This window comes from Thermobia domestica, chromosome 4, assembly GCF_964235325.1.
Source record: "Thermobia domestica chromosome 4, izTheDome1.hap1.1, whole genome shotgun sequence".
NCBI classification, from domain to species: Eukaryota; Metazoa; Arthropoda; class Insecta; order Zygentoma; family Lepismatidae; genus Thermobia; species Thermobia domestica.
Genome location: NC_137457.1, coordinates 244980570 through 245002286, shown reverse-complemented (window position 1 = coordinate 245002286; position 21717 = coordinate 244980570). Strand labels below are relative to the sequence as shown.

Sequence of the window (21717 nt, the reverse complement as noted above, 5' to 3'; positions counted from 1 at the left end):
TATTATTTAGAATATTCATAAAAATGTTGAGAAGGAGAATTGTATAAATTCAATAGGTAAAGAACCTAGAATTGTAAAAGTTACTATGAGTAGGGCGGTAATTAAGTAATAGATTATTTGAGAACTCGAAATGCTACTGGTGACAATACAAAAAAGTATGACGTTCGTTAGAAAGTTACAGGGAAAGTGTTTATCTTAGAAGTACACATGCCTTGACTAGTGAAATCAGAAAGAATTAAATTTACTATCTAATTCGCAAAAAATGCATTAATTGAAACCTAACGATGGAATTAATGAATTTTCTAAGGTTACTTTATAGCATTACAGAAAATTAAAATAAATTGTTAGACAACCACTAACTTTTGGGTGATAGATCTGCAGAATAAATGAATATATATAATTGACGCTATCATTATATAGAAAGATCGAGCCAAAAGTCATTAGTTAATTACTGTTTGTTTTATATACACAGTGATAAGTTAGCAGAATTTGATATTTCTTTGCATCAGGGAGAAAATAAATTGGCATTTCTCTCATTAATATTTTATTTAATGGTTTGAATACCATCAATGTCAAATCATTCCATAATCAATTTTTTGCTGTGATTAATTATGTTAATAATTCAAATAATTCTTACCAAAATTGATAATATAACATATTTATTATTCACAACTTTTCAAAGTCAAAATAATACAGTTAATATCCAAATTATAGCGTATACATATAGAATATTTCTATGAAAACAAAAATAGTTTGAGTTACATATTTTGGATAAGAAATTTTATAACACATTAATAATAATATGTTTCAATCTGAGTACCTTATGTGTATGTATCTATCTAATTACTACAATTTATTGATTATTTAGAATTTTTTCTACGAATAAACATTTATTCTCAATCTCTGTCAAGTATTCATTATGTGACACAAAATGCTATACGATTAAAAGCTGTAGATAATATGCATGACTCTTCTACGTAGAGATCATGAATGTAAAAATCACACTGGAAATTCTGGTGAAAAAGAAAAAGGAAACATTAATGCAAATTAAAATAAGTAAAGGAAAGTCACATAGTATATCAAGTTGATATATTGTGTAAATACAATTTGTACGGTGCTTGTTAAGGTGCTTTTTATATCTTATATTTATTTCTGAATATGCCTTGACTAACAATTATGCAGCCCATAATAGTCGACAGTTTTATGGCAAGTGTAAAGGAAACAATCTTATATAATGTAATTCATATTGTTAATAATGGCAATACAAATACTGTGAACGTGAAATCCGTCTTACGGAGTTTCGCGACGGTAAATGAAAGTTAAAATTATGTCTTCCTTATTATTTTCTTACACGATTGTGCACGAATGTCTATGTTATTCAGAATGGACTATTCTGAAGTATAATGAGATATCAACTAGCTTAATTAACTTTTCTGTGTCTTACGAGCCTTCAGGTTTATAGTGCATTTAGTTTTTGTGAATACTTTCTGAAACAACATTCGAATCATTATTACTGTCATAATCAAATCTTGAACCATATATGCTAAATTCTAATATTCCATTCTAACATTAGTTCCTCGTAGTTTCTACATTAGCCTATTGTTCCTGCTATATAATGACTTAGGAGTTACTAATTTATTTCAGCTGGTTAATGAAAAGCTTTTACATTATACTCACGCGTTGAACATAATTATGGTGGCTTCTGTAAAGACGATAACACGTTTCTATAGATTATTGTAGCTTTGAAAACGCAATTTGAACGTGAGCTCCCTCGTAGCTATATGGTACTTTTACACAACATCGACATGGAAGACCGGGATTCGATACTCAACGGATGCTCATGTGTTTCGGATTCCACGTTAAGATGTAGATCAAGTAGTATATAGTTAAAATGTAGCATATAGTCTCGCTGTTGGAAGAGACTGTAGACCTCAAGTCAACACTCAACTATAAAGACGTTAGATATAAAATATATGAAAATATGAAAAAGACTATCTTTCTATATTTCTGTGTTCAGTCTGCCATTTTCGTCCTTCCTTACAAATGAATGATTACCACATATGTAGAATATTAAATAGCCTATGTTCTTGTATCCTAAGTTATTTTTACTTTTCACATTGTTTACTTTAATATAAGTTTGATTTGCCACAACTATCAACTTGTTAGACGTCAGCATAATACATGTAATTTTCAATGGACGTTTACTAGAGTATTTGAAATGAACATTATCTTGAGCGTACTTTGAATTAGTGTTCTGAATTTTCGGATATACGGGTACCCTTCCATCCGCTTGTTACCCGATATATTCGGTTTTACTCGATCCAATGTAAACTCATATCTGGACTTTTCGATCTGTTTGGTCCGTATAATATCTATTTAGCTTCTTTGGCTTTTTGGACTCGTTTGGCCTACATGACCCATTAGAACCGATACCTGTTATAACCCTTAGATCCAATACTCATTCCGAATTAATCTATACACAATACAACAACTTGTGTTATAATAAGACTTACAACTATTTTTTAAAATATTAATGACTGTTTTCATACGAATGTCAAACATAGTATCAACTTGTTTATCGTAAAAAAGAAAAAGGTAAAGAAAGAAAAACATCAAAAATCAAAAGTATATATTTCACTCTTCTTCAAATATCAATGATTTTTAACGGACAGCGTTTCAAAGTAGAAGAATGCCTTCGTGTCTAAGTTACAAAACTGCATGTATGATCTTTGTGTCACTTTGGGTTTGATTTTAGATGGAGAACAAAGCTTTTCTAAAATAAAATTCCTGAGTAGACTTGCCTATGAAACAAGAGTTAATGTGTCCTTTCTCGAAAACATATTATCAAAATGATGTCTTACCTTGGAAGATGTTTCTGTTTCTACTGACAGATCTCTCCTCGTCTCGTCACAGAAATTTTTCCTCCATGTAGGAGACGGTCTTTTTCCAGGCGGAGGTGGAGCCAAGAGGGCAACTTCATTATTCATTCATGTATCACCCTTTATCTGCATGTTATTGCATGTCCTCGCAGCCGCGAATACTGCTACCGGATTCGCTGGTGGTTGGTGGGAGTCAGGGAAGATGAAGGTCAGTGGACGTCTTCCTCCATTTGAGGAGAACGTGCAGCTGCCGGGCCTGCTGTTGTGTGCGTCTAGCGTTTGTGTTGCCCGCTATGTTAAGTCTTTGCAAATATTAAAAAATACTTTTAAAAAAATTAAGAAAGAAAAGCAAAAAATTTAGAAAACAGAAAAATTCAAAATATCCGCACTCTTCTGTTTTATTTTCTTCTGGGCCGGTGGGTGTCTGTCTTTTATTTTTCCGAAATCTTTTTTCATTCCACTACTTCCTTTCTCCAGGAACAAGCGTTTGTATCGACGTGAACAATTTTTGTTGCATCTCATTCCCCTTGACTGCGTCGGCTCCACGCTGCGGGATTGCAAGTGGTGAGGACGTGCTGATGGGATACCCAAGGAAGTAGCGTATGTTATCCCAAACTCCCGAGTGCAAAGTTGCAGCGTTGACACACTTTCTTCTTTCTAAATGTGTACTTCCAAAACTACATTATATGGGTACTAAAACACTAAACATGGGTCCGGGATCACCCTCATATGAAACGTCCAAACCAAACGTGAGTGAGACAACCACTTCGGTTACAGCTAATGTGGAAAGGACAAGTATCGCGATCCCCTTGTCAACCGATATCTTGTAATTACGATAAAGACTCTGATAGTGCCAATGCTAAACTCAACCATCCGGGTGCTATCAAGGACTTGTCAACGTTATTAATGAAGCTATTATCTATATTGCCGTAAATGTTAAAGATATTTAGAAACTTCGAAACGGTACTTTATTGGTAGAAACAGTCGATGAGAAGCAAACAACGAACCTACTTAAATTGACTACAATTAGGACGGTGAACCTCTCAGTGAAATTTCACCGTTTGTTCAACATATTTCGAGGGGTGATATCATGTTGGGACTTCCTCAATTTCACCGATGAGGAGATTAATTATGAGTTTGTTGACCAACATCTTACAGACGTAGCTTGCATTAGAACTAAGAAGTCAGGTGAACTCTTTTCTACTCAGTAACTGATTCTTACTTTGAGTTCGTCCATGCTTCTGGAATACCTCCAGATTGGTTACTACAGTTTAAAAGTTCGTCCATATATTCCTAGTGCCATGCGTTGCTCCATATGTCTTGGGGACAGAAGCACGTTGTCTAATGCAAGTGCTGCTCCTTGTGAGAATTGCGATCAAGTTAGGCATGGTGCGGAACCCTGTAAAGCGACCAAGCCCTTTTCTGTCAACTGCACGAGTGATCTTCTGTGTGGTCTCGAGACTGCCCAGCCTTTTCAAACGTGAAAAACGTATCCGAAAACTCATCGAAAAGATCTCTGGTGTTGATGTTGAGCGTCGCGTCGTTTAAAAGAAAGCATTTCTTCCTTGCTTTCTGAGCCATTTACTACTGTTTCAGCTACTTCTTGAAAGTCTGTGGCAACCAAGACATTTCCACCCAATCGAATTTGTCCCTGTGAATTGTTATCCAACAAAGATTCCAGTTGCGTCAACAAGCGAACCTGTAAAAATTCCACGTGTTTCGGTTAGTAGTGGTATTTCACGTACTCCACCCCATCGCCGATCACCGTATATTGCTGGTCTCAAACTTAGCCTACATATACGCCGGCTAAACGATACGGATCTCTCTACGAAGAGAACAAAATCAACCGTAGTTTGTAAACCACATGCAGTTTCTCTGAAATCTGACATGGTGGAAGACGAACTCATGGATACAGAGTGGACAGTCCTTGGCCCACTGAGAAAGTCCAACTTAAAAGTTGATCTCTTCCATCGTGACGCTTCTTCAATGGAGCCTCAATGGCTTCAGTCGTCACCTTGAGGAATTAACACAACTAATGTCTGAGCACTCGCCAATCCTTAGCTGTTTGCAGGAAACACATTTCACACCTACACAGTCCTCCCTTATTTCTAGGTATACTACTTATAAATGTGATACCCTGGTGAAGGCCGCGCTGCTGGCGGCGTAGCAATATGTGTCTCCGATTCTTCTTATTTTCGGTAAACTCACATAGTTTTCCGACTGCAAGCAGTTACGGTGTGAATTTATTTCCCTCGGGCGCCTAAAATTTGTTCTTTATACATTACTTACTCAGAAGCCTTTACGACTGCTGATCTGCTTCTCAACTCTTCAATCAGCTTAAGCCGACAGTCATGCTTGTAGGTCTTAATGAGTAGCACTTTGTGTGTATGACCCTGTCCGCGATAAAGATCGTGGGCGACATGTCACGGAATTCCTTGAGGAGAGTGGATTGCTCATCCTTAACCATGTCAGTCCTACTAATTTCTTCACTGCTCATGGTACTTACTCATGTATTGACCTCTCCACGTGCAGTGCTGCTCTCTTCTTCATTGACATGGATAATGCGGCAGTGATTACTTTCCGTTGTTTTTCGATTGTCTTCCTATTACACCTGTTCCTTTCCCGTAGCTTCAATCTGAAGCGCACTGATTGCCATAAATTTCGTCACTTCAGCAAGTTTCAGTGTCGTCCTGATCTCACTGTCGCTGCTGTAGCAGCGGCTCTTTCATATACTGTCCTCGATGCTGATCGTGGTTTCATTTCAGAATGCGGTGACGATTATCAACACAGGAAAGTTCCCTGGTGGTCTCCGTACATCCGTGAAGCTATCCTGGCTGTTGCCAATTTTCGTCGTCATCCAGGTGACAACACTCTCCAATAATTTCATATTCTATGTGCTCAGACTCAGCGTCTTGTCAAGTTCTCGAAGCGCCAAATCTAGCATAATTACTGCTTGTCCCTAAGTAGTCGAACATGAATGTCTACTTTGTGGCGTAGGGTGCGCTCTCTTACTGGCACAACTTCTGGTCTTGGTGTGCCCGTTTTTACTGTGAATGATGTTTGTTTCATAAACTACCCTTCAAAGAAAGCTAACATTTTGAGTCATTCCTTTGTGTTTATCTCCAAACACTGCACACTACTCTCCAGCAAAGGTGCCCGAACTCATGGGGTGGGTGGTCATGAGATCCGAACTCACGCTCACTGACCTCACCCTCACGAAGTGAGCGTCAGTCACGTGACGTGATGTCGAAATTATGTTTTGAGCGTGAATTTGAGTAAGCTTGATGTTGAAAGGATGTTGTGAGTGTAAGGTCGGATTAGCATGATTTCGAAATTATGATGTGAGCGTGAGTTCGAGTGAGCGTTGTGTCGAAAAGATGTGATCCTGAGGTCGAGTGAGTGTGATATCGAAATGATGTTATGAGTGTGAGTTCGAGTGAGCGAGATGTCGAAATGATGTGAGCGTGAGTTCGAGGGGGCATGAAGTTGCAAGGATGTTGTGATTGTGAGGTCGAGTGAGCGTGATGTCGAAGGGATGTTGTGAGCGTGATGTCAAGATTATGACGTGAGTGTGAGGTTGAGTAAGCGTGATGTGCAAATGGTGTTGTGAGCGTGAGGTGGAGTGAGAGTAATGTTGAGATGATGTTGTGAGTTGAGTTCGAGTGCGTGTGATGTCAAAAGGATGTTGTGAGCGTGATGTCGAGATCATAATGTGACCGTGGGGTTGAGTGCTATAAGTTGTCTATGTAGCATTGAAGAGAATTGATTCACTTTGCCCTCAACAGAGTGGAAGAAAGGTAATAGCATTAAAGTTTATGTTTTAATTCTAGTTGATGGGTTGATTATAGCTTACCAACACTTTCCAGCACCGACTCTGTACAACTGCTTAAAGTGGGATTGTAGATTTGGACTTTTATCCTACGTTTCATATACTCATGGGCTATGGTGTGCGCCAGTAGATTTTCAGGCTTAAATTCCCTTTCACCAAGAAAATATGCAAAAATAAATATTTACAATATTAAGAATGTACACAAACACGAGGAATTATGTAAACTTGAGAGTTTGAAATCCGCTTAACAATTAAAACACAATATGGTTTAAATATGTGCACACCACTACTCATGGAATCGAACCTGCAAACACATGCATAGAAAGCACAATTGTGGCAGTCACTTGTTCATGAAATGATATCCAAAGGACAATAATTCTACAATACAGAATCATTTTTCATTTCATACCAAATTTATTTTCAGGCTATCGACATGAGACCGAGATCGAAACGACAATTTTCGACACGGGACGAGTCTATTTTTCAATTAAGACGAGAACAAGATCAAGTAAAAAACAAATAACAATTTCAATAAGTTCACATAGGATCGAAGTACAGATTCTTTGATCAGGTATAAAGCTTTTACCATTTAACCCTGATATAGGGATTGTCTCAAAAATGGAACATAATGGTCTTTTCAGAATAAAATCGGTTGTTTGAACAAAGTTAGCAAAGCGAGTGCATAATACATTTAACTAACACAAGAATAAAATCCTACAATCCTACAATTTTAAAATCCTAAATATAGTCTTACAACAATAAAAATTGTCAAATAATGATTGCTTGTTTCTACAGGTTCTTTATTAGGTGAGACGGTATTTAATTTTCCTCATAAGTCTCTTCATGAATACTAGTTTTCCCATCGAGATGAGAAATTTCTCGTCTCGAAAATTAGACGAGAAGCACATTTTAAAATTCGAGAGAAGTTGAGAAATGTCTCGAGTCTCGCGGTGAACACTACGTACTTCAACCAAATTTTACATCTCAATCCCTGTTTTAGTGTTACATAGTTCATAGATTGGAAATAACGAACTTTAAATTGACAAAGCGATTCTACAAACATAACGAAGAGCATTTATCAATATTTAATCATCCGCAAGCCATTATACAATATATTTCAATAATTAATATGGTTTAAATGTTATTATATTACACTCTTCGTGAAGTTCTCGTAACGTGGAAGATTCTCGAAACTTCTAGATGAAATTACAAAGAAAATCAGGGAATGATGAATTTACAAAATGAAACGAGAAACATAGTTTCGAGAAGAGAGACGAGACTAAAAAGAATTTAAAAATCGAGACGAGAATTCGCCAAACAATACGAGACGAGACGACCTTATTTTTCATCTCGTCTTGTCTCATCTCCTGGGCAACAATAATGAATACTTTTGGAAATTTAAGACTTAGAAACTAAAATTAGGAATGATTCAGAAATAAGTTTATGCGGAAATAAATTCGTAACTAAGATAATTTCAGATTGTAACATTGGATATTTTATGTAATGATGTTCACACTTGAAATGAAAATTACGCAATAAGTAATGCAAACTTGAAAATAAATTTCAATAACAAAGTTTTCTCCTCTTTTTGTACTCCATCCAATAAATCAAAGAAAAATATATATTCAAAAATATTATGAGCCTATAAAAGGAATTTTCCTAATCTAATTGACATAATCATCAAGAAAATTAAATTCAAAAATAAATTTACCATCCCTGCAAATGGATTATTCTTTGCATTGAAGCTTGAAGATGTGAAAATGACTTCCAAAAGTTCGAAGTCCCAATGATGATGTATGCGTAAGATTAAGTGAAGGTGAGTTCGTAATGAGGTCGACGTAAGTTTGAGTGTGTGTAATTTCGGATTACCGTGAGGTTAGTTCGAGTGAGCGTGGTGTCGGATTAGTAATATGAGCGTGAGGTTGAGTGAGTGCGATTTCGAAAAGATGTTGTGAGCGTGAGGTTGAGTGATTATGACGTTGGGTTGGTGATGTGAGTGTGATGTCGAAATGATGTTGTGAGTGTGAGTTCGAGTGAGCGTGAGCGTGAGGTCGAAAGGATGTTGTGATCGTGAGTTTGAGTGAGCGTGATTTCAAAATGATGTTTTGAGCGTGAGGTCGAGTCTGTGTAAGGTCGAAAAGATTTATGTGAGGCTGAGTCGAGTGAGTGTGAAATCGAAAAGATTATGTAAGCCTGAGGTCGAGTGTGCGTGATGTCAAAAATGTGTTTTGAGTGTGAGGTCGAGTTAGTGTGATGTCGAAATGATGTGAGTGTGAGTTCGGGTGAGCGTGATGTCGAAAGATGTGATCGTGAGGTCAAGTGAGCGTGAGGTCGAAAAGATGTTGTGACTGTGAGTTTAAGTCAGGCTAGACTAAAGTGGGTACCTTTGATCTCCACCGTTTGATTGTCTTCTCCTTCAGCTAGTTGGAACCCGTTAAATTTCCTTATCGAGAACAGAGAGCATTATAATGCCCCTTTCACGCTGTTTGAATTCGATTCTGCTGTTTGTGACTTATCCCACACAGCTTCCGGTCTTAACCTGATCTTTTACGAAATGTTGCGCAACCTGTCCCGCGATACTCAGCTTGCTTTATTGCAACTGAATAATCGCATCTAGGTAGATGAGTTTTCTCACCCGCTTGTTGTGAGGATTTGGTTTTTCCAATCTGGAAGCCAGGGAAAATCGCTACCAGCCCCATGAGGCTTAGACCCATTGCCCTCACGAGCTGCGTCTGTAAGCGCTTGGTGTGGTATTTGGAATGCAATTCACTTTTAAGTCAATATCAAAGTGGATTTTGCTCTCTCCGATCCACTACTGACAATCTCGCCTTTCTCGAGGGGAAAATTTGCGGCGCCTTTCTCAATGGCGAACATATTGTAGATAGCTTTTTCAACTTAGAGAAGGCGTATGATACACATAGTGTTACAGTATCTTAAAACAATTATATGACTAGGGTTTTCGTGGGCAAACGGCTCAATTAATAGTAAATTTTCTTGACGAGTGGAATTCTTGTCTTTTCGAGCGTTTTGTGCAAGAAAATGGTGTTCCACATGGCAGTCATGTGACACGTTATTTTCTATCGCCGTCAACTGTATTCTTTCGCAGGTCCAGTTTCCTGTCTATGGTTTCCTTTATGTTGAAGACCTTGTCACTTTCTGTCGTTCCCGACACCATCGCGTCATTACTTGATAGGTTCAGTTAACTCTCAATCGTTTTGTTCGCTTATTGAACAGGATAGGGTTTCGATTTTCCATCGAGAAATTTCAATGTGTCCACTTCTGTAGCCAACGCACTTGCATCGTTGACCCGGATTTGTATCTGGATGGCACTTGTTGATACAGTCCGTTTTTTAGGTCCCATCTTTGTAGATTGTAGTGGGTACTGCACATTCGATTTTTTAAATACTTTTGTCTCTGCACTCTGAATCTACTCCGTGCCCTTTTCCACCGAACGTGGGTTGCTGGTCGTGCCGTTCTTCAACGTTTATATTATAGTCTAATCCGGTGCAGGTTAGACTATGAATATGGTTAGAGTATGGTATTTTTTATGCATCTGCTCGCTCTTCTCTGCTGAGACAACTTGACTCTGTACACCACCTGTAATTCGAGTAGCTACTGCGCTTTCCGTACTAGTCCCGTTGGCAGACTTTATGTTGAGCCAACGAACCTTCGTTAACATTTCTTCGTTACAGACTCCTGCTTAATTATTCTGCGTACGTGTGCTGCATTCTTGAACAATTCTGTAGACTTTGCCTTGGATGAGGATGGATTTACGAGTTCTATGCGGCACGTCCTCGTGCTACACACCCATGATAAATCTGTGCGTGTAAGAGTTTTCTTTTCTGACGACTTCGTGCGTCAATTGTGCGCTATCCCATCATGTCTTCATCTACCAACACTTAATTTCCGCCTGTCTCTCATTCGAAGCAGAATAGGAGTTCCCAGGTATACCACCAGGTGTTTGCAACCTTATTACATCAGTATTCCGATTTTAATTTGTTTTATACAGACGATTCGAAAGATGGAAATTCTGTTGGCGGTGTCTTTGTCACCGATGAGGGCAGCTGAGAATTCTTATTGTATCGTCTGTGTTCAGTATTTACTGCTAAAATAACTGCTGTTAAGCTTACCCTCGAAACGCTATTACCCTTTCGTTACGTCGTATGCTGATCAGCACCAATTTTCATGACGTAGTCCAGAGCCTACAAAATGTCTTCAGTAAGCACCCTCTTGTTCAGGACATTCTTGTGAGATGCCATCAGCTACACCTACAGGACTGTGTCGTCGTTGTTTGCTGGATGCCGAGTCATATCGACATTCGAGGAAACGAAATTGCTGACACATTTGCCAAGAACGCCACTTACGCCGTGGTTACATTGGTGCATAGTCTTCCTTGCTTCTATCTTTGTAAGCATTTTTGCACCCCAAGGCGCTCTCATTTCCAAGTACACTAGGACAACGCTACTGACAATAAATTTCAAACAGTGAAGCTGCTCCTGTCCTAGTCGTCGAGATGAAGTGCTGGCACGTCTGCGTAACGCACACTCTCACCTAACGCACAGTCATTTGCTACGTAGATTGAACCGTCCGTATTGTGAAAACTATATTGTCCCACTGTGTATTTCTTATCGAATGTCCAGAATACTTAGAACTCTGAGAACTTCAGAGACTGCCTCGAACTCTAGATAGTGCCTTGGTGGATGATCCATGTGATGCACCTCCTAACACGATATTGCCTTTGCTCACGTTACCTGAGCATCTTAATATGTCGTTTTCTTTTATCCTTTTTTCATATTTTATCTCTTGAGTTTGATTCTAACATTTTATTGCCTTGTTAGTCCTTATTCTTTCTTATATTTTATCTTTTATATTCTATCCCACATTTTACTGTTGTTTGTCATTTATTGTTGTCGAGTGAATTTCATTTTTATATTTATTCTTTTATCTTATCTTTTTTCTTTTTCATTTTCTTGTGCAATGTTTTATTATTCTATTTTCCTTTCTACGTTTTAATATTTTTCTGAGAGTTATCCGTATGCAAGCAGGTTTATTGATCGTGACTTGAACACATAGCGTAGTTGCTAACGTCTAAATTAACACACATACATACATATATCACCACACAAATTTTTGTCTAATCTCGCTTCGTGGGCAATTCGTAGGTACAGTTAAGCATCATTTATGTATAGCCTCGGTGTTAAAAGAAGCGTTGTCATTAGGACCTACTCACTCTACTAACGACTCTTCACAATACAGTGAAACATTACTAAACACCCCTTAACGAGCACCTCTAAGTAGAGGACAAGCTCATAATCCGGCTAAATATTTTTGTGTCGGTAAATATATATTATGGGAAACAACCATTGCCTATACGGACTTCTCAGATACAGAGACGCACTCTACTTTTATCCCCAACTTTTAGTAACCTCTTCATAACAGACAGGAATTATCTTCAGCTCAGACTTACTCAGATCAGAGGGAATATTATGACCACCTACCTACTATCGATATCAAGCCGTCCAAGCCTTAGCAGCGTCACCTGACGAGGAATGACTGTTAGACACACGTACAGTGCATATATGTAGTATCAGTAAGGCCGTGGGTAGAATGGGGGAAGGCGCGCGGTCTATCTGAATTTGACCCAGGGCAGATTGCAATGTCCTGGAGCTTGTACTTGCATTAAGAAAACTGCACGATTTGTCGGGTTTTCGAGGAGTGTTGTGGTGAGTGTCTTCAACAAGTGATGAAACCAAATTGAAACATCTAAACGTCGAGAAGTTGGACAGCGTTCCCTCTTAGAACGTCGTAGGCTCCGCAGACTGGTAAAACAGGACAGGCTGCCAACTGTGGCGGAATTAACATCAGACTTTAATGATGAGCAGAGTACAAGTGTGTCTGAACACACAGTGCACCGAACACTACTAACGATGGACCTCCACGGTCGACGACCCATCCATGTGCCAATGTTAACACAACATCGGCAACTACGACTGAAATGAGCATGTGACCATCGCCACTGGACTTTGGTGTAGTGGCACAGCATGGCATGGTCTGACGAATCCTGACACCTTTTTCGTCATGTCGATGGGAGCAGGCACGTAGCCAGGGGGGTCCGGGGGGTCCGGACCCCCCCCTTTGAGACCAGAAATGAAAAAAATTAAGGAAGGATAAAACAAAATGAAATGACAAAAAGAAGGATCAGCGTTAAAAATTGAAAAGAAAACGGTGGCGAGGTAAGCGAGGTATTCTGGAAGAGTCAGGGAATTTGAAATTTCAAGAAAAGTTATGGAAATCTCAGAATTCCTGCTACTAGTCAGGGAGATTTCAATCTTTCGAAAGCATAAGTGCCGTTGTGTAACAGCGTGGACATTTTTAATCATAACTTTTCGTCATCGCATCCTTGCAGTATCAAACATGTTATTTCAAGGACAACTTTTTGTTGCTCCTTTAACCTGTCATTTGGAACCGACAATAGTTGACGGAATAATAAAGACAAAAAATTATGTTGAAAGAAGGTTCTGTTAGCATTTGATTCAACGGGGAAAAAACACATATATTGTAAAACTAGTTGAATATACACATGCTTCACACAGGGGCTGTATTTGAAAGTCAACGCCTGTGGGAGTATCACCATTGATCTCAGCGACCGCGAAAACTATGGATTTGATACTAATATCCGTCATTTTGGGCTATTTTTTAAATGTCTCCTTATCCACCCCCCGGTGACTCTCTGCCCGCATACTTGCAACTCATCGCTAATGGAAGTGTTGCCATTGATTTCAGCGACCGCGAAAACTATGTATTTGACACTAATATCGGTCATTTTGGATTACTTTCATATGTCTTGGTATCTCACCCCCCTCCGGTGACCCCCGGCCCAGAGCCGAATAGCGTGAATTTGGAAGTTAATGCGACTGGAGTTTCACCATTAATTTCAGTGACCGCGAAAATATGAATTCGACACTAATAGTTCAAGTGGTAGAGCGTTGGCATCGCATTCGGGAGGTCGTGGCTTCGAATCTCGCTGCCTACCATCCTGACTGACGTTTTCCAGGGTTTTCCTCAGTCCTACCAGGCAAATGTCGGGATGGCACCTACTAAACAGGCCCTGGCCGATACCTTCCCAAATCCTTTCCATTGTTAATGTTGTTGGATATCCAATGTAAAATGGCCTCTGAGCTGTATCTCGTGATTGTTAAATAAATAAATATCTGTCATTTTCTACTACTTTAACATGTCCCGGTAAACGCTCCCCTGAGACTCCCCTGGTTCGAATTTCGACAAAAACGTTTAACTCTGGTCTGGAGCCTGGACCAAGGTATTCGTAATTAAAATTTGGTAACTCTCGGTCAATTTGTCTGGTTCCCAAGCCGGTTCCGGTAAACGCCCCCCTGAGACCCTACTGTTTCGAAATTTAAAAAAATGCTTCGTCTTGATCTGGGGCCTGGGCCAAGGAACCCCTGACCAAAATTTGGTAACTCTCGGTCACTCGTCTGGTCCCCAGGCCGCACACAGACAGACAGACAGACAAACACACAAACAAATTCTTTATTTTAATTTATATTAGAAGATAGTTTACAAGACAGTTTTCAGTATGTACTTTCTATAATAATTGAGGTCATAACGAAAGGAAAATTGTGATATTTGAATAAACAGGAGAAGGACGTAAATATTGCAAAATCTTTTTTCAATACTTATTTTTATTATTTTGCTCGAAAAATCTTCATAGTTTGTTATTAAAATACTTGCCAACATATCCTCATTTTATTGTCCTAACAAACCAATATATGTTTTTAGTAAAGTAATTTAGATTGATCGAGCTCCTGGGCCTTCAGAATTTCATGTCACTCCCCCCCCCCCCGGTACGAAATCCTGGCTAAACGAACCAATAGGCCTATAAGTTTCAGTAAAATAGTTTAGAGTGATCGAGCCCCTTGATGTTATGACACAGTTTTTCATGTCACGGACCCCCCCCCTTTCACGAAATCCTGGCTACGTGCCTGATGGGAGGGTGCAAATTCGGTGTCTTCCAGAGGAGCAGCTCAGCTCCTTGATACCTGTACTGCGGGGCGGAGACAAGATTGCAGCGGCTCAATTATGCTCTGAGGAATATTCACGTGGGCATCCATTGGTCCAGTGGAGCTCGTGCAAGATACCATGACGGCCGACGCGTATCGTACACTTGGTGCAACACATACACTCTTTCATGACGACCATGTATTCCAACCGCAGTACCATTTTTCAACAAGATAATGCGCCATGTCACAAGTCAGGAGTATGATGGAGTGATTCGTGGAACACAGTGGCGTGTTACAATTGATGTGCTGCCCCCCCCCCAACTTGCCGGATCTGAACCCCATCCAATACTTCTGGAATGTGATTGCACATTGCGTCAGAGCGCATCGCTCCCCTCTCCAGAATTTACAAGAATTAGGTGACCTGTGTGTGTGCATATGTGGTGCCAACTTCCTCCAGCGACCTATCAAGAGCTCATTGTTTCCATGCCAAAACGCGTGGCCCCTGTTGTTCGTGCCAAAGGTGTACATACCGACTATTAAGTAGGTTGTCATAATATTCTGGCTAATCAGTGTATTCAGCATAGAAAGTACTTTTTGTAATATAAAAATAAATTTCCAATTGATGATATTAACTAATGCAATAATTACAAGCAATTTTGATAGGAAAATGATTTCCGCAGAATTATTCCGCAGTCAATTATTGCAGATTATTTTTCTCAAGAAATTCATAAACCATCAAGAATTATTAGTTCGATCTACATTCGATCCGCATCAAAATGTAAGGGGGGCCCGATAGAATTTAGTGGGACCTGATCCAACCATATTATAGTTCATCAATATATTTTTGTTCCTTTGCAAGCCTATCGTGAAAAATTTAGGGGTCTGGTAAAAATTCAGGGTGACCTTGTCCTCCTAGACCCTCCTTGGATACGGGCCTATTTCTACTACCTTCTACTTTCCTCCAGGATATCCAACAGTAGATTACATTTCGATATTAGCCTGTACTTGCATTTAGGCCAACAACTAATGTACTGTACACCGCATAAAATTATCACTTGAGCTGAACCTCTCTATGACATAAACCTCTGATTCACAAATATTCATCTCCCATTATCCCGTCCAAGTAGCGGACCGTTATCGACAGGGAAGGGGCGGAGCTGAGATGGCGGTTTTATTTCTCACCGATGCATCTTCATATTCTCGTATGGTCTGTCAAAAGCGAATACTGCTACTCGATTCGCGGATAGTTGGTGTGAATCTTGGAAAATGGTTTGTCTGTTGTCTGCCTCCATCTCTTGTGGTCGTCCACCAATCCCAGTCTGCTACTGTATACGTACAGTGTTTGTTTATCCAGGGTCAAAGTCTTTGAAAATATTTTTAAAAATTAAAGAATATATCAAAAGAGAAAAACGTTAAAAATAATGTAAGCACAGGAAGAACAAATCCACACATTTTATTCTCTTGCGGGGTAGTGTAGTCTATTTTTTCGTTGCAAACGTTGTATCTTTTAGATCTAGTTCTTTTTCCGGGACCATGCGTTTCTTTACACATGCATTCCCTCTTACTGCGTCGGCCCCACATTCATCTGCGGTGTGGGTGTGCATATGGAATAGCCAAGGGAGTAGTGTAAATTCTCCTTGAAAGTGCCTGGGTGTCAAGTTGTGGCGTTCACATATATTTTCTGTTTATAAATGTCTACTTAAACCAACATTTTATGAGTACTAAACTATGAAGTCCGACCTTACCCTATAGCAAAAAGCCTAAACCAAACTACAGCGAGAGAAACTTCCAAGTCGTAAATATTGTGGAAAAGACTAGTATCGTGATCATGTAATCTGATATCTAGTAATTAAAGATGCTGATAGTGCCAATGATGAAGCAAATCGTAAGAGTGCTATTAAGAGATCCCCTTTCCTCATTAATAAAGTTACTACTTATAACGTTGGACAGGTTAAAGATATCAAGAAATTACGGAATTGGCACTTTAGTGGTGGAAATGTTCCACGAGAAGGAAATAGCGAAACTACCAAATTGACTACCATTAGACAAGTTAGCGTCATGAGAATCCGATTGTCCACTGAGCGTCTGTCGCAGTGTGATATCATGTTGGGACCTCAAGAATGTCACCGAAGAAAAGATTAAATTGCAGCTGGCTGGCCAACATGCTGTAGAGGTAGCTTGCGTCTAAAGTGAGAAGTCAGGTGAACTTGTTGCTACTCAGTCACTAATTCTCCTTTTTCAATTTGAACACACTTTCGGACTACGTAAAGACGGGTTATTATCGACTTAAGAACCGTCCTTATCTTCCCAGTTCCCTGTGTTCTTTCAAATGTCAACCCCTCGGGCATACCAGCACATCGTACAATGTGAGTGCTAGTCTTGGTGCAAATTGTGGCTATTATAGTCATGGTGTGCAACCCTGTAGAGCGGGCATTCTGCTTGCTCTCGGGTCTGTCAACGTGAAAACTGTATCAGAGAGGGTTGTGAATAAGATCTCTACTGCTGATAGTGAGCGTTTCTTAAAAGAAATCACCCCTTCTTCGGTTTTTGTTACTGTTACAGCTACTTCTTGTAGATCTGTAGCAACGCAGACGTTCAACGTTTCCACCTAAATTGATCTTGTTCCCAGTGAAAATCCAGAAATTCAAACCCCAGTCGCATCTTCTAGCAAACCCCACAAAATCTTACGTGTTTCTATTAATGGCCGTATTCAGTTAACAAAAGCTCATCTCCGCCAACCTTTTGTCACTCGCTGACCCCCTATGGCACTTGGTCCATGTGAAAAGGTGCACCCAAAGGTTGATTTCTGATTTTTTATTGTTATTGCTATTGTTATTGTTATATACAATTTCTCATTACTACTATCACTATTTCTTGTTATTGTTATATGTTTATTATTTTCTCTTTTTTAGGTTTTTATATTTCTTTTTGCAGCATTGTTTCTTATATTTTAATATATTCGTTTCCAAATTTTATTTACTTAATTACTGTTTTTGATCAGCCGTGTTGATCATGATGGGTACAAATAGCCTTGATACTGAAGTTCGCATTAAAAGTCAATCAGTCAATCAATACATGTGGTTTGAGTGCAAGGAGGTTCCATGTTACGCACTACAACACGCATTTTACCTCTAAATTCCCTTGTACTCGTTCCTAGCTCATATTCTACAGCTTTTAGCACACATTCATCCATAACAAGTATTTGTACACTACGGGGTTGACTACCATCCACATGTGCAAGTAGTATAGTTTCACATGTTCCGGAAAATTGATTCAAACATTCTGTATGGTGGCTGGTGGATGTTAAGAAAACGCTCCTAATTCAGTCCTGCCGCTTTACGTCCACTGCCACCTGCACGACCGTTAATACGTAACACATCGGCCTGTTCGTGGTTTGAATAGCGGATCGTGTTTTAGTAGCACTGCCACTTTTCCTATTCAACACTCGCTACAGAATAACCACACTCCTGTACTATAGCGGCTTCAACACAAGCACCATCTGTCTGTGTGAACCCAGCAACTATATATTGAACACCAGGGCCACCTCTAGACTTTCTAGACCGCCACCTCTAAGTTTTGAACTTTTTCTCATCCTGCTTTCAACATTCCCTATCATACTCTCTCTCTCTTCTCTCTCTCTCTCTCTCTCTTTCTCTTTCTCTTGTTTTCCTCTATCATCTATATAGAGACTAACTAGTCGGGGGATTGTCTGGTGCTGGTTTGCACTTTATGGTGGTCTAGCACCGGACAATCTCCCGACTAGTTATTCATCCTTAGTACGTATGCTTTCTAAATTGAGTATTCCTTTGTATTTGAGATTTGTCTGATTCCTTTTCAGCGTCGAGGGATGCTAAACTACACTACACTAACTAACTAACTCTACGGCCTATGGAACCCGGAGGTTCAATGCGGCGTTCACAAAAGCTCTCAACTGACTTCTATCCTTAGCCGATTGGATCCAGTTTCTACTTTGGATTTCTACTTCTGCGAGATCCATCTTAATATTGTCCTGCCATCTGCGCCTAGGTCTTCCAGTTAAAACTGAAAGCGTTTTTACTTTCTTCCATTCTAGCTACATGACCTGCCCACCTAAGCTTCCTAGACTTGATGACACTAACAATGTTCGCTAAACCGTATAAATTATGTAGTACCTCATTATAAAGTTTTCGCCATTCCCGTTCCTCTTGGGTCCGAATATTTGTCTCAGGATCTTGTTCGCAAACACTTTCAGTCTATGTTCTTCCCTCAGAGTAAGCGACCATGTTTCGCAACCATACAGAACAACTTTCATGATTATTCTTTTACATATTTTAAGTTTCAAATTCCTCGACAGAATTCGCGACGACAAAGGATTTTGAACCGTATAACACGAAATCCCAGCTTTTAGTCGACATTTAATTTGTTCGTAAATATGATTTTGGTCTTTGAAACTATCCACTTTATCAAAAGTATTATTTAATATTTTAACGCATCTATAACTTGCCGTATTACGGTCCCGACGCAGTTCCATGTATTTAGTTTTCGCTGCATTTACTTCTAAACCCATGTCCTTGCAAACGTTTAATAAGACCTCTGCATTTCTTTCTATGGAGGGATGCTAAACAGTACTTAGAAATTTACCACGAGGCGAGAGTAGACAGGATATTCATGACGAGATGAGAGAAGATCTTTCAATAGATGCAGACAAAATTTCGAAGACGAGACAGTCTTACATGGTACCTTTTTCAGAAGAGACAGCCTAAACTCTATGTTCTTGGGCAAGTCTACACTGAAACTCAATTTGCGGCTTTATACACAATCTAAATTCAAACTCGGGGTGACGCGCAGATGATGCACACAGTTTTGCAGGTCAGCCGTGAAGGTACTCTGGGACACTATCCGTTAGAAAAGTATTGATATTTGAAGAAGAATATATGTTCTTTTGATTTTCATAGTTTTTCTTTATTTTTTTCGTTTTTATGCACAAACAAATCGACAGTATGAAAAAATGATTTGTCATTAATCTAAAGAAAACCTGTTTCAAGTGATTATTATAAAACGAATTGTTATATTTTGTATGTGTGGATTTATAATGAGTCTATTGTGTCTAAAGGTTACAACAGACATTGGTTCTAATTAGTTTGTCGGTCTTAATGAGCCGAATGAGTCATGCGGGACAAACGAATAAAATGAATCAAACGGGTCACACAGGCTAAATTAATCGAACGGTCTGGATCTGAGCTCGCATTGGATTGGATGAAACCGAATGCATCGAGTAACGAGCAGGCGGGTAGACATTCGTTTACCTGAAAGTTCCGAGCACTAAGATGAACAGTTTATAAAATTTTCGGTTGGTTGCGAATAAGATAAAATATATCAAAATTCAGAGAAATATTTTCTCTATATTGTTAGCAGATTTGTTTATAAATATTACGTATGAGACAGAGTTAATGATATTTGCCAGTTTTTAAAAGTTGGTGAAGTTTTACTTTGCAAAACTTCAGAAAATACAAACCTTAGAAAAAGTAATTAAGGTATTGTGTGGCTATTTGCTCCAGGATTGTCTTCGAAGTACTATTTTGTACCATATATTCAATAGAACTTGGCATTTACGATAATTCTGAGCCCCAAGCAACCCTCCATTTGGTTAGAAAACTCTAAGTTAAGAACACTTTATAAGAAAGTTGAATTTCACGAATAAAGACAATGAAAATTAAAAAGGGGAATTACTATCAACTTTGATATACTTTCACCTCAAACTTATACAAGACTATACTATATAGCAAAACTCACATATCCTTAATCCCTTTTCTGACAGTCTGTCAGCAGGAATATATATATATGAGAAGTGTTCAGCAATTATTTTCCCTGATAGAGAAGGCATTTTCCGAAAACGATGAAATTGTATATGCAGTATAATATATCCTTTGAATGTTTAGAACAAAGTTTCAGGCATGTTGGATGTATAATGTTAAGGTTCCACTTTGTTTTACAGATTAAGCTGAGTGATGATTGAGAAAATGGACAAATCTGAACAAAGAGCCGTCATTAAATATTTCCAGGGAAAGATATTAACACCCAAAGAGACATTGAAGACATGATGAATGTATTAGGGAATGGCACCCCAAACCTTCACCAAATCATCAAGAACTGGTCACACGACTTCCGGTGGGGCAGGGAGAACTTTGAACATGCATCAGATGCAGGACCATCATTACCAGTGTTCACACCAGAAAACATTAACATAGTTCACGACCTGATAATGGTCGGGAGAGGGAAGGTGGGGAGGTAAGCTGAGGTTGCTAGCTTGTTACTCGGTTCAATAGACACAATTTCACACTAACACCTGGAAGAGCACGAGGTATCAGCCCAAAGGATACCACGAATGTTTACCATTAATCAAAAGCGTGAACGAGTCCGTTGTTAAAAGACAAATTTGGCCTTGCTTAAGAAAGTCTCTGGTACCGGTACCTGTATTGTTAAATGTTACATCGCCGATGAAACCTGGGTACATAATTATGATCCAGAATCCAGGCAACAGAGAATGCAGTGTCGGCACCATGATTCTCAGCCCCTCAAGAAATTCAAGACAATGTCATCGACTGGAAAGTTTATGATCACGATTTATTTTAGATAGTAAGGGCTCACTGTGCATTGGTTGTCTCCAGGCCCAAACGATAATTACTATCATTGACTATTTAATCCAAAAGTTAGGGAGAAAATCAAGGAGAAACGAAGAGTGATGCTACAAGGGCTCACTGTGCATTGGTTGTCTCCAGGCCCAAACGATAATTACTATCATTGACTATTTAATCCAAAAGTTAGGGAGAAAATCAAGGAGAAACGAAGAGTGATGCTACACGGGAAAGTACTGCTGCAGCAGAACAATACTTCTGCTCACAGAAGTCACCTTATCGCCGCTGCTATTGCTGATGCCGGGTTCGAAATACTTAAGCATCCTCACCTTCCATATCTTGCCCCAAGTGACTTACACTTGTTCCCCAATCTTAAG

General features: G+C 39.2%; 1 long non-coding RNA gene across 1 annotated transcript in view; it reads right to left on the bottom strand.

Moving 5' to 3' along the window:
• Positions 1-866: 866 nt before the first annotated feature.
• LOC145683480 (uncharacterized) overlaps positions 867-21717 on the bottom strand; it is a 102535-nt gene continuing 81684 nt past the window's right edge. Inside the window, exon 5 of the long non-coding RNA XR_014131119.1 lies at positions 867-1013. This is a non-coding gene — a long non-coding RNA (uncharacterized LOC145683480). The remainder of the gene's footprint in view (positions 1014-21717) is intronic.